Source organism: Periplaneta americana, chromosome 14 (genome assembly GCF_040183065.1).
Source record: "Periplaneta americana isolate PAMFEO1 chromosome 14, P.americana_PAMFEO1_priV1, whole genome shotgun sequence".
NCBI lineage: Eukaryota > Metazoa > Arthropoda > Insecta > Blattodea > Blattidae > Periplaneta > Periplaneta americana.
Window position 1 is genome coordinate 104,198,845 of NC_091130.1, and position 12,717 is coordinate 104,211,561.

Consider the following 12,717-nt stretch of genomic DNA (forward strand, 5'->3'; position numbering starts at 1 on the left):
GGGATGTCGACATCAGACTATAATAGTATTTATATCAAATTTAAGATAATTTGGGAAGCTGTTAAGCCAACCTCCCCGTGGGATCTCCTATGTAACGCTATTTTCTCACATAAACTTCTCATTACGTGGACGCAACTCAGACTGAAGGGAGTGGCCTGCAATTCATACGTCTCAACTGGCCGAACCGCATCTCATACATTACGATGTACAGAAGTACATAAATGATCTTTCAGTGCAGAAATTCTGCGTCTTCATATGATGATGGAAGAGTGAAACAGAGAAAAATTCTCTCCGGCCCCGGGATTTGAACACGGGTTTTCAGCTCTACGTGCTGACGCTCTATCGACTAAGCCACACCGGATTCCAATTCCGATGCCGGATTGAATCCTCTCTGTTTAAGCTCCACCTCTTAGTTTCCCCTTTGTGGCCAACCCTCATGCACTTTGTCACACATGTGTGACGTTGGCACAATGTCCAACTTACTAATGTGCAGAGGTGCACTCATTACGAGTGACTATGCGCCCGGGTTCGAATCCAGGTGCCGGAGAGAATTTTTCTCCACCCAACCGATCCTTCATCAAATTATTATTTACTCTATCGAATGCTTCGAGTCAATTAATAAAAAGAATGTAGGAAGGTTAATTCTATTCAGATTTCTTAACAATTTTGGTATTGTAAACATGGATCCACGCTCTTCCATGTCTGAATCCCATCAGAGAGTCTGTATGGTTTCTGTTGTTACTGTTAGCTGTTTTGATAAAAAAAATGTTGTATTATATTTATAACAAGTATTGAAGGAGCTAATTATTGTACAATTTTGACATTAGATTCTGTTTCTTTTTTCAAAGATAGGAGTAGGAGCTCTAATCTATTCTTGAGGTAAGTTTAGATGTATCCAACACAAATTAATTAAATCTCTCAACGAATTAAAATTGGTATCGAGACATGTTGCTTCTGCCTTATCCGTTGCAGTAGGGTCTACATTTTTATTCAAATTATACTGAATTGTATCTTACACTTTTTCTGCTGTCCAAAGATTTAAAAAATATTTAAATCGGGTACTTTGTTGAATAGGATTTATTATACATATTAAACATAGACTGAAAAGTCCATATGAAATTCCCTTGTTAATAACATAGCGTAATGACATTTATTACAGTATTTTTGTCTTTCTGGCAGTGATGTTGTCAACGGCTAATTCGCCAAGCTGTAACTCCAGGTCTGAAATCCTCCAAATGAAATGGGTTTTATCCGTTATTAGCGCCATATCCTCATTTACTACTTGGAAGTCCAGCGTCATGTTAATTCTGCGTTTTAATTATTCCGGCACGTGTACGTACGTCTAAATGTGTTCCAGCAGTGGCTCAGGACCAGATTCTTCCATGGTTGAAAAATGTCATACAATGGCAAAAAAAAAAAATGTATAAAGCTTATGTCTCATATAAAGAGTTTATTGACGATAGGGATAAGAAAGAGGGGTTAGGGGTAAGAAGTGAAAGTATAGATAAGGTAAATAGAGCAGTTAGAGGAAATAAGGAGGAGAGCAGCAAGGATAAACCGGCATACAATCTAAGGAAACGGTGTGTCAGTGGAATGAAGGATTAATTAAGGGTGCAGTGAATATGGGTGAATAGTGTTTAAGTATGAGAAGGGTCATGATGAGTTATTTAATTAGTAGGAATGAGTAGGACGTACTGTAAATATAGGAAGAGTAGAGGAGCTAAAAGTAGGACTAGAGTAGATAGGTATCAGTAGGACAAAGAAAATAATAGAGGGTAGGCTTAGTTAAGACTATAGTACAGTAAAATGATTGTAGTGATATGTAAATAAGTTGGGTCTGTGAAAATGCAGAGTAGAAAAAGTAATTGTTATGTTGTTATTAGGAATAGGAAATAGTAGAAGGTAGGAGTAGAGGGAAAGAAGGAATATTTAATAAACGCAGAAATATAGGAAGTGTGGTGAACGAACATGAAAGACATGGTGGGTGAACATTAAATGATGAAGAGGTGTCGGTCATTAACATCTGGTATTGTGCAAGTTGTAAATAGTATATGGAAGGGACTGCTGTTCCGAATACTATAATGTGAAGGGCAAGCAAGACCAAAGGTTTGAGTGAGAATAAACGATACCATACCATACCATACCATATAAAGAGTTTATTGACCAGCTAATCTAATTTTCGTTTATAGTCATTCAATGTTCCTACCTTAGCTCAGTGCTAGAGCGCGGATATATATATTACCGGGATCCAAAGTTCGATCACTGACGTTCAATGGAGTGATATTTTTGAGAACATGGACTTTATTGTTCTCCTTTCATTTCAATATTTTAAATCTCATCGGTAACATTCTCCTCGTCTTATGCAAATCTGGCTTTCAGGTAATAGCTCCCTGTGGAGCAGACTTGAATAATTTCAAGGGAAAAATTGTTCCGGGGCCGGGTATCGATCCCGGGACCCTTCGCTTAGCTTACGAATGCCCTACCAACTGAGCTACCCAGGAACCACATATGTATGTTAATGGCGGTACGTTAACAGAAAGCCACAATTTAAGTCATACAAAGTTTGTGTGCACTCAAAGTCGGTTTCTGGTGTCTTGTCAGCCCATTTGAGTTGTGTGGATATAAAGGGAAAAATTGTAACTGCGTCGTGTGTGGTTCCTGGTTAGCTCAGTTAGTAGAGCATTCGTGCGCTACGCGAAGGGTCCCAGAACAATTTTTCCCTTGAAATTATTCATTCTCCTCGTCTATTTACCTCCCTCTTCATTACATAACAATTTCATAAAATTGGTAATAGGCTAGCAAACAATTTTCTGTGATGTTTGGCAGAGATAGACAATCTGATTACTTCGTGGCGGCCCGGGAGACGGATGTCTGGGAAGGCCAAAACTGATGCAGATGTAGTACAGATCCTATCCTTTACATGAATGCGCATGTAAACTCACGAGTTCAGTCGCTATTATTAGGTGATTAACGGACGGACATGTTAATAAGTTTGTGCAATAACTTATCAATATCATTATATGATGTTGCATAGTGTGAGAGTGAATATTTACTCGACGATCTCTCTTCATAGCAAATAGTTTGATAATATCGCCCTGCCCTAATATGTCAAAGTTCTCATGTATGGTCAGAACTCCTTTTTCAAGCTTTTAATCTACACACTAGCAAGTGATGATAAACGATCCAGAAGCGTACAGTAGAGCATCTCGTTTAGGCACAGTGAAAACGTAAACGAAGCGCAGGTAACGTGTTGGGGGAGGACGAGCCATACGGTAAACACGAGGGATGCACAAGGTTTTAGTTTAGGGTGACCAGACGTCCCATATTTAACGAAATTGTACCTTTTTTCAGTCTTTTGTCCCCTGTCTCGAGAAAAGTATGCTCGGGACGACAAATGTCCCGTTTTTTTACAAATGGCGTCCCGTTTCTTTAAATTATTGTTGAAATACTTATTTTTCTCTTAATTTATTTAACAATCACGTGAAATATTGATTAATTTTGTATTGTATCCATCAATTGCCTTCGTAATAGATGTCATCGTAATGAATTCAATAAAGACCATGTGAATCACAAAATGTAATTTCAAAAATGTGTCTTGCATGAAATTCTATAGTTTACTGAACAAAAGGCCAACACTTCTAGAGAAAATTCACTCATCAAAGAAATATGATGCTGATTGTACTGTTCATCTTCATGTAGACCAGTGGTCGTCAGTACTCGCTGAAATGTGCAAAGGGTAAACGGAACCGTCCCGTGTGCCCCGTCGTGCAGCAGGAGGAGGTAGAGAGCATACCCGCTAGCAGCTACGAGTACACCATGGTGCACTGTGTTCTCCGTGGGTAAGAGACACTAGTCCCAGGGTGCTCTGTGCTGACGACCGCTGATGTAGAATGTTAAAACAGTTAAAAGGTAATATGAGGCAAAAAATTTTGTTATATTTGTTCAGAATACAGTGACATGGATATGATGTAAGTTCCAATTAACCTGAAGTATTTTTAAACAAATAAGTTAAGCTAATTAACCCAGACTAGTTGCAATATAGAAAAATGGTTAACAATGACTTAAGCCAAGTATCCATGCTACTCTATTATGTATAAATATTAGGCCTATAGCCTAGTTGTGGTAAAGAGGTAAAAAATACTGGACTTCATTGATCACTGACATTATATAATCACAAGTAATAATGAATGTATATATAAAATGTTGATTCACGTCAACTTTAATAAATGTCCCGTTTTTTATTTTGGCAATCTAGTCACCCTATCTTAGTTTCAAAATTATGGCGGAACATTAATTGGAATTATATTTTCCAAAAACACACAAAACAAAAGAACACAAATTGCATAACGTTATCATACATACATTTTAACAAACAAGTAATTGTAATGTTAAGATAATTGAATATAACAAATCAAATTTTGCTGCTTATATGATGTTGCTTTCAAGCAGCATATTTACGGTCATGAATTTCATTCTCTGTATGACTAACATACAGTAATGTCACCGTCTTCTGTACAGTACCTGAATAAATTGAACTTTGAGAATGGATAATTATGTTTAGGAAATAGTGTTGTCACTTCAGACCAACATACTGTAGTTTCGTTAATTCGGCAAAATTTGATTTGTTATATTGAATTATTTCAAAGTTGCAATTGCTTGTTTATTAAAATATGTATATGATAACGTTATGCAATTTTTGTTCTTTTGTTTTGTGTGTTTTTGAAAAATATAATTTCAATTAATGCTCCGCCATAAATGTTATAACTAAAACCTTGTGCATCCCTCGTGTTTATCGTACGGCTCTTCCTCCCCCCCTCACACACACATTACCTGGACTTTGTTTACGTTTACACTGTGCCTAAACGAGACGCTCTACTGTAATATTCAAGTAAAGTTTTATATGATTCAGACGGGAAAAACTAGGTTTGGAAGTAAATCCCGCAAAGACAAAATATATGATTAAGTCTCGTGAAGAGAATATTGTACGAAATGGAAATAAACAAATTGGAAATTTATCTTTCGAAGAAGTGGAGAAGTTCAAATATCTTAGAGTAACAGTAACAAATATAAATGATACTCGGGAGGAAATTAAATACAGAATAAATATGGGAAGTGCCTGTTATTATTCGGTTGAGAAGCTTTTATCATCCAGTCTGCTGTCAACAAATCTGAAAGTTAGAATTTATAAAACAGTTATATTACCGGTTGTTCTTTATGGTTGTGAAACTTGGACTCTTACTTTGAGAGAGGAACATAGGTTAAGGGTGTTTGCTTAGGAAAATATTTGGGGCTAAGAGGGATTAAGTTACAGGAGAATGGAGAAAGTTACACAACACAGAACTGCACGTATTGTATTCTTCACCTGACATAATTAGGAACATTAAATCCAGACGTTTGAGATGGGCAGGGCATGTAGCACGTATGGTCGAATCCAGAAATGCATATAGAGTGTTAGTTGGGAGGCCTGAGGGAAAAAGACCTTTGGGGAGGCCGAGACGAAGCTGGGAAGATGATATTAAAATGGATTTGAGGAAGGTGGGGTATGATGATGTAGAATGGATTAATCTTGCACAGGATAGGGACCAATGGCGGGTTTCTGTGAGGGTGGCAATGAACCTCCGGGTTCCTTAAAAGCCAGAAAGTAAGTAAGTAAGACGAGAAAATCACTTTCAACACAAACACTGAGAACAGTTTGAAGGCTTCGGAAAGAATTTTAATTGTTTCATTTTCAGTAAATGTTTTATTTTAATTTAATTCTTTCCTGGAATGGTGTATCTTTAACGGAGTGGGAAGAAAACCGTTTCTAGTTACTCACGTAATTCATATCTGGTAAAAAAACACACAATCTCTTTTTTCTTCTTTCTTTCTTGCATACACTCTTTTACCACTTATATAATCACTGTTGAACGTGCTGAACAAGTAATGACTACTTCACTGTGTTAATAAAAATTCTGGTGGTAAATTATCTGAATGAATAGTGTCGACGTGGTTTTTGTTATCCTCTCATTCCTAGTGAGGTCTAAATAGCGCTGGACCTGAGTAGGATTCAGAGAATGACGAAAAAACCACGTATAAACTAGTTATTCAGGTAATTTAGCACCAAAATTTATATTAACACAGTGAAGTAGTCATTACTTGTTCAGCACGTTCATCAGCGATAACTGAATACCCCACGGAATAAAGGTCTAAGTACATAGGGATACAATGTACCATATACTCTTATTCCGGGTGGTGTTCAATTATCTAATTATGATTCCAAATCATCCACAGGGAAAATGGTTGTATTTTAGAAATTTATGCTTATGACATTTAGAGATATTCGCAATTGAGTTCTGCTACAATGTTATCTTATTCCAGTGTCTCATAGTAAATAAGTATTTATAGCAGCTGACGCATTCCGAAGAATATGTCTCCCAGTTCAATGTGCTCAGACTGCATGTCAGAGATACTTTGGTTAAAGTTTCAGTGGAACTTTAAACTTAGCAAATCGATCCTCATTTCTCATACTCCTCAACCACATAGCACATTCGGGGATTGCTTTACTGCAAAACTTTACATCACTGTTTATCTTTGTCCGAAGATTGTTTAAAAAGAAATCATATCTACTAAATATAGGCCTATTTATTTATTAGGAGTTTTCTCAATGCTGTTTTATCGGCGAAAGATTCAAATACGAAATTTACAACCACAAAATCATATATATATATATATATATATATATATATATATATATATATATACATATAATTAAAAATAAAAATTTCCTTTAAGAACGTTTTATCTAGAGTTCTCACTTCGCATCATTTGCTTTCATGATTCCAAAGTTAGCATAGTACACTGCACACATCGTGACGCCCTGCATTTTCTTCTGCTGCCTTTTACCTTCTACTGGATGATTACACTTAGAATTCTGCTGTAGGGTTTTCTTCATACATATCTATTCCACTTTTTTATATTTTAGCTCAATTCCTTGAAGGATGATTACTCCTATGTCCATAATTTTTCTCTCTCAACAGTAATTCTTTCCTTGATTTCCTGGCTGATTCTGCAAGAATGAATTTCTGTAGCCAGTAATATTCTCATCACTTTCTAATTTAAAATCTACCTTTCATTCTCATTCAACAGCATGCTCTGCAGTATTGATTTGGTAACAATTTTTCTTTTATATAAAATATTAATGCAATAAAATCAAGAATTCCAATTGCTTTACTTCCTTTATTTATTCTTCATTTAAAGCAGCAGTGGCGAGAACGTGACTCGCGAGACATTGTGGCTTGCAGTGATAGCTGTGCATTTCGCTTGCTTCTAACCTCCTCCAACCCCCACCCTCTCACTCACTGGAGTCAAACTCCGTTCCATTTATATTTGTCTCTGACCTGCGAGTGGCATATGTCTCTCTCGAAACCATGTACGAAAGTTCCAAGTAGGATGGGAGGACGCATTTTTTTGCTGTCAATATGATGAGAATATTAAATGTATGATTTGTTCACAAGTATTACGAGGAAAGCGGTTGTATAACATAAAACGGCATTATAAGTTACTACATGTTACTGATGAAACATTAAAAGGTTAAGTGTTATTGTTGTTGTTACAATCATCATCATCATCATCATCATCATCATCATCATCATCTCTGTACGTCGACCCTTTTTCAGCAGATGTAAGAATAATGCGTTTACCTCTTCAATTTGAACTCACTGATTTACTATATGATGTCAAATGAAAGTTAGATGTAAGCACTTGACAAATGTTGAACTTTCAAATCTTGGCCAAAAAAATAAATATCCGAAGCTTCGTTCTTTCGCTTGCTCTGTTGAAGCCATGTTCGCTACAACTTACGTTTGTGAAAAATTATTTTCAACAATTAAAATAGTAAAAACCAAATTTAGATCACGACTGACAGACAAATACCTTCGTGATCAACTACGACTGGCAGTAAGTGACATAATTCCTGATTTTGAAACTTTGTCGCAGAGACATTCTGAAGACTATTAATTTTAGATTGTCATATTGTTCATTTCTTTCTTCGTTACACGTACTAAACATTAGTTTGTAGCCTTGTACTGTATAAAATTATATTTAAGTGCTTGACGTAAGGAAAATGAAAATCCGTTAATAAGTCAGACAGTTGCTTCACTTCCCCTTCGGGTGTCCGCCTCCCTCTATAGATGCTATGCACGTTGCAGGTTAGACAGTGGCTCGGCGCACGATTACATTTTCGCCACCGCTGATTTAAAGAATACATTCTGAATTCTCAGGAAAAACAAAGAATTAAGATTGAGTGTACTTTTAAAGCCTTCAGATTCTCTTATTAACACAGTATTTGAATATGAGAATCAAGCATGTAATTCAGAACATCTGTTATTGGTGAGTAGTGCGTATAAAAGATATAATCTTGGTGCTGGAACTTCACCTTTTCACAAGTTTCTTCAGTGTACGATCATGTGTAGCACCGAGCTTCGTGGATCGATGGGACAGGGCTTAGATGTTCGGAAGAGTGGAGAAATATATTCCTATAGATTTCGTGTTTGGTCACTGCAAACCTAACTTAAACGAAGAGCATCATAAAGTGTGAAAACTCTCTTTCCAAACCCCTAGCACAATCTTAATTAATTTATATGTGTTGATTTATCCCATCATGCTGAAAAAGAGTTTAATAGAAGCATTTCCGTGTGTACTCACTCATGAAATCCAAGAAATTGTTTTTAATTTCACCGTTAGCACCTACCGGCCTGACAATAGGACAACAATGTTATTTCGTGGAGGGGAAATAACTGCTGCTACATAACCAAGGGAAGCAAGAATAGAAGCTCCGTTCACACCTGTGTTGTCATATTTGAGGAAATTTTCTCAATTTAGGGAACTTCTGTAAAGACGAGAGATGTTATGAGGATTTTGGAGAAAATAAAATATGTTTTAGGAATTTCTAACTTTCACTTGAATCCACGAAACAAATTTGCAATTAAAAAAAAAAAAAGATTACTTGTATATTTCGGCAAACTGCGGCTTAAAATTAATAAAAAAAATGGTTCAATTTAAATTCACTTGTAATTAATGAAGACTATCACACTTTTACTACGTCACACTACTTTTGACGAATAAAACGGTACAAAAGGACGTCTTTCAACCAATCATGGCTGCTTATCGCACAATTTTATCGCGTCCCTAGCATTTGTTTATTTTTATCACTACCCTAGCATTTGTTTCTTTGTTTGCCAACATTTCAAACCGCACTGGTCTGGACGTCAAAAAACCAGAAATTACAAACCACTCCAGTCGATGCACAGCACTTTCAAATATGACTCGCATTGGCATTCAAGAACAAGAATTAATAAAGATCACTGGTCAGAGCTATGCATCTTCCCTGAAACCCTATTTACAAATAAATGAAGAGCACCATTCGGAAATCCTGAATAAGGTGAGGGATACACCATGTACATCAACGAGTTCACTTCTTTAACGCACACGTCCAATATAACATCCACTGAACCACCAAGCACTAAAACATTCAAATTTGAAAATTGTACTTTCAATAATCGTTGCTTTTAAAATTATTCATGTTTATTTTGTATTTCATCATGTTAATTAAAACGTTTCTTCTTTATTTCATCATCCCTAATTAAAACTTTTCTAACACTCGTTTATATTATTTAGGTTATGTCAGAGATTGTTTAATACTAAGATTTATTGAAAATCATCTACCAAGTGACGTTTATTACTGGGATCGGGATAAATGAAGTGGAATGCAACTGTTTTAATAAAAATGAAACTGAATCAATAAAGACTTCTTGACCAGTAACGTTCCACAGAATTCAATGAAGATTCCATAGTTGGCACAATTGATACCAAGAAAACAGCTAATAATAACACACTACTGCCATCTACTAGCGTAATATTTATAATATTGAGATAGTACAAATTTGAAGGCAGTTTTGTATTTTCGTAAGACAATTAATATTTTATTGTATTGGAGTACTTCGTTACTTCTAATCTTTATACACTTTCTTCTAATCGTGTAATAGTCAATTAAATCCCACTCGAGTTTTGATTTTCTCTAGATAAATCAAAACTTCTAGTGAGATTACTGTTTTAAAACAATAGCTACCCCATTTTCTTTAAATAATAAAGGTAATAAGCCAATTTCATCTATACTATAAATTAAAATGCATAATTTTGTCTGTTCCGATATCAATTGTAATTGTTCAGTTATTAGTGAAGTTAAGGAAGTTAAATACTTAGGTATAATTATTGATAATCATTTAAAATGGAATAATCACATTCATTATATTTGTAACAAATTGCGTAAAACATTATATTACTTTGTTGTTCTAAGAAATATTTTGTCAATTAACTGTTTACGTATAATTTATTTAGCATTATTTCAATTTATATTTATGAATGGTATTACAGATTGGGGTGGAACTTATAAATCCAAGATTTATCCGTTAATTTTATTACAAAAAAGTATTAAAATTTGTTTAAGAAAGCAGAAAGATTACTCAACTGAAGTGTTGTTTAAACATTTCGAAGTTTTCAACATTAAACAAATTTATTATTTCATTTTATTAAAATATTTTCACAGAAATCGTAATAACTTTGAAAGGTATATACATAAATATAGAACTAAAAATATGAATTATCTATGTTTATATGAACCTAAATGTAAAATCAATGCAGCTTTTTATCATAGCATGAGTCAATATCCTAGATTATTAAACAAATGTCATTCTATTATTATTTTAACCACTAATTCCCTCCAAATTAATAAAAAAAAATTAAAAAATTTTAGTTTGGGTTTAAAGATATTTAACACTTTTCAATCTAATTGATTCACTCTCAATTTTATTTTTCTCTTTATCGGAATCCTCTCCTAAGCACGAGTCTTACTCATTCAGGAGCGGGCTAGTGTATATTATATTGTATTAACTTGTATTCATTTGAAACTTACTAGCAATAAAATAAATAAATATAAATATTTTATTTTCGAAGCGTTATATAGGCTACACTCTCCAGTCTATTTCCAATAAAATGTTATTTATGAGGCCTACAGTTTTCTTCCTATTCCCCCACTGCTCGTCGTTTGGGGTCTATTTATATCCCATTGACGAGACTCGTCTTTCATATTCCAATCAGGATGCCCTTCAAATTTCAAATTATTACCAACTATCCAATAGCAATCAATTTTTCTTATTTTTTTTTAAATTACAAAGATATGTTACCAATTTCTAACTTACTGTTACTAACGACTAATCACTATGGACCATATTCATAGACATTCTTAGCGCGGGCTACCGGTGGATGATCAGCGAACTAACGTTTTTCGTATTCATAAACCAGTGTTAGCGATATGTCATGATATGAATCCTGTTCAAGTAATCAGTCGATAGCCGGGGCTAGTTTAGCACGCTTGTAGCGCGGGCTAGCGAAATGTCTATGAATAGCACCCTTTTTGTTCTGATGTAGAAGAAAGCAACTTTATTCAGATATGTTTGAAATAAGTCAAGCATATTATAACAGAATCTGTAGTTCCATTACACATATTTTGATAAATAAAATAACATGAAAGTTTGGAATGCAGTCGGTGTTATTAGGCTTAACCCATTTATGCCCATTTTTTTTGGTGAAAATTTGACGAAAAACGAATATTTGTAAAGCTCTTCTACCAAAATTAATGCCAAATGCTGTTTTAGACTTTTTCAATGCATGGACACTTAGATACAGGTTGGGTCGAAAACGACTCGGTGAGCAAATCAGTAATGCCATATAATACTCAATCTATTTATTTATTTTCAGAACCCCGTACCAGTCATTATATTTCATGGAATATAAAGAATAATTGAGTATATACCATGTATGTTATAAAAGAAGAAGAGCGTAAACATTTCTTAACCACATGGAATTCAGAAAAACACTGGTCATGCAGGGGTATTTCACATCAAGCGCATACCTTGGATGTTTTATTGCGACATCCTGCACATCGGTAACGAAGTTATCCTCTACGATCAACTCTCACAGATGGGGAAATATGTTATTTCATTTGGTCTGCGTACTGTTGGTCCTACTTGAAGGGGAGCTATGCCGTACTTCTATTGTGATGCTGTAACACCGCTTCTCCAAAATATTGGCGTTGTTGCCCTGGATTACAATTCTATAATTCATTTGAAATGCTGTTGTCCATTAGGTCCATTCCTTCAATATTTCGGTTGTAGTTGCAAATAATACTAGGCGAGTTATTTCTATCATTTATTCCTCTTTGAAGGAAAGTCTATTTACCTCTTGTATAGGTACACCTGCACTTTGATTGGATAACACTGTGACCACAGCAATGTTATTCTCTTTGCATACTAGACATTCATAGACTTAAACTCTGCAAACTATATTCTTTTTCATCTGTTTGATGCCGTCAATGGAAAATTGTTGATGTTTAGTCAACTGTCCGAAAACAGGTCTCAACCAACAAGGTACTATTTACAAGACAACTAAGATATACCTTTTTCGCTGCAAGAAAAATCCTAATGTAAACATAAGCACGTAGTTGTCAAACCCGTGATTGGCTCCCAGTCGGAACACTCACACGACGCAAGAAAATATAGTTCCGTATTTGGAAACCATAACCTTGTATTATTTGAAAATAAAAATTGAATTCTAGTTAATAAATACTACGAAACATGTAACTTCATTCATAGGTAAAACGCTATGTAAAAGAAACCCTACTTT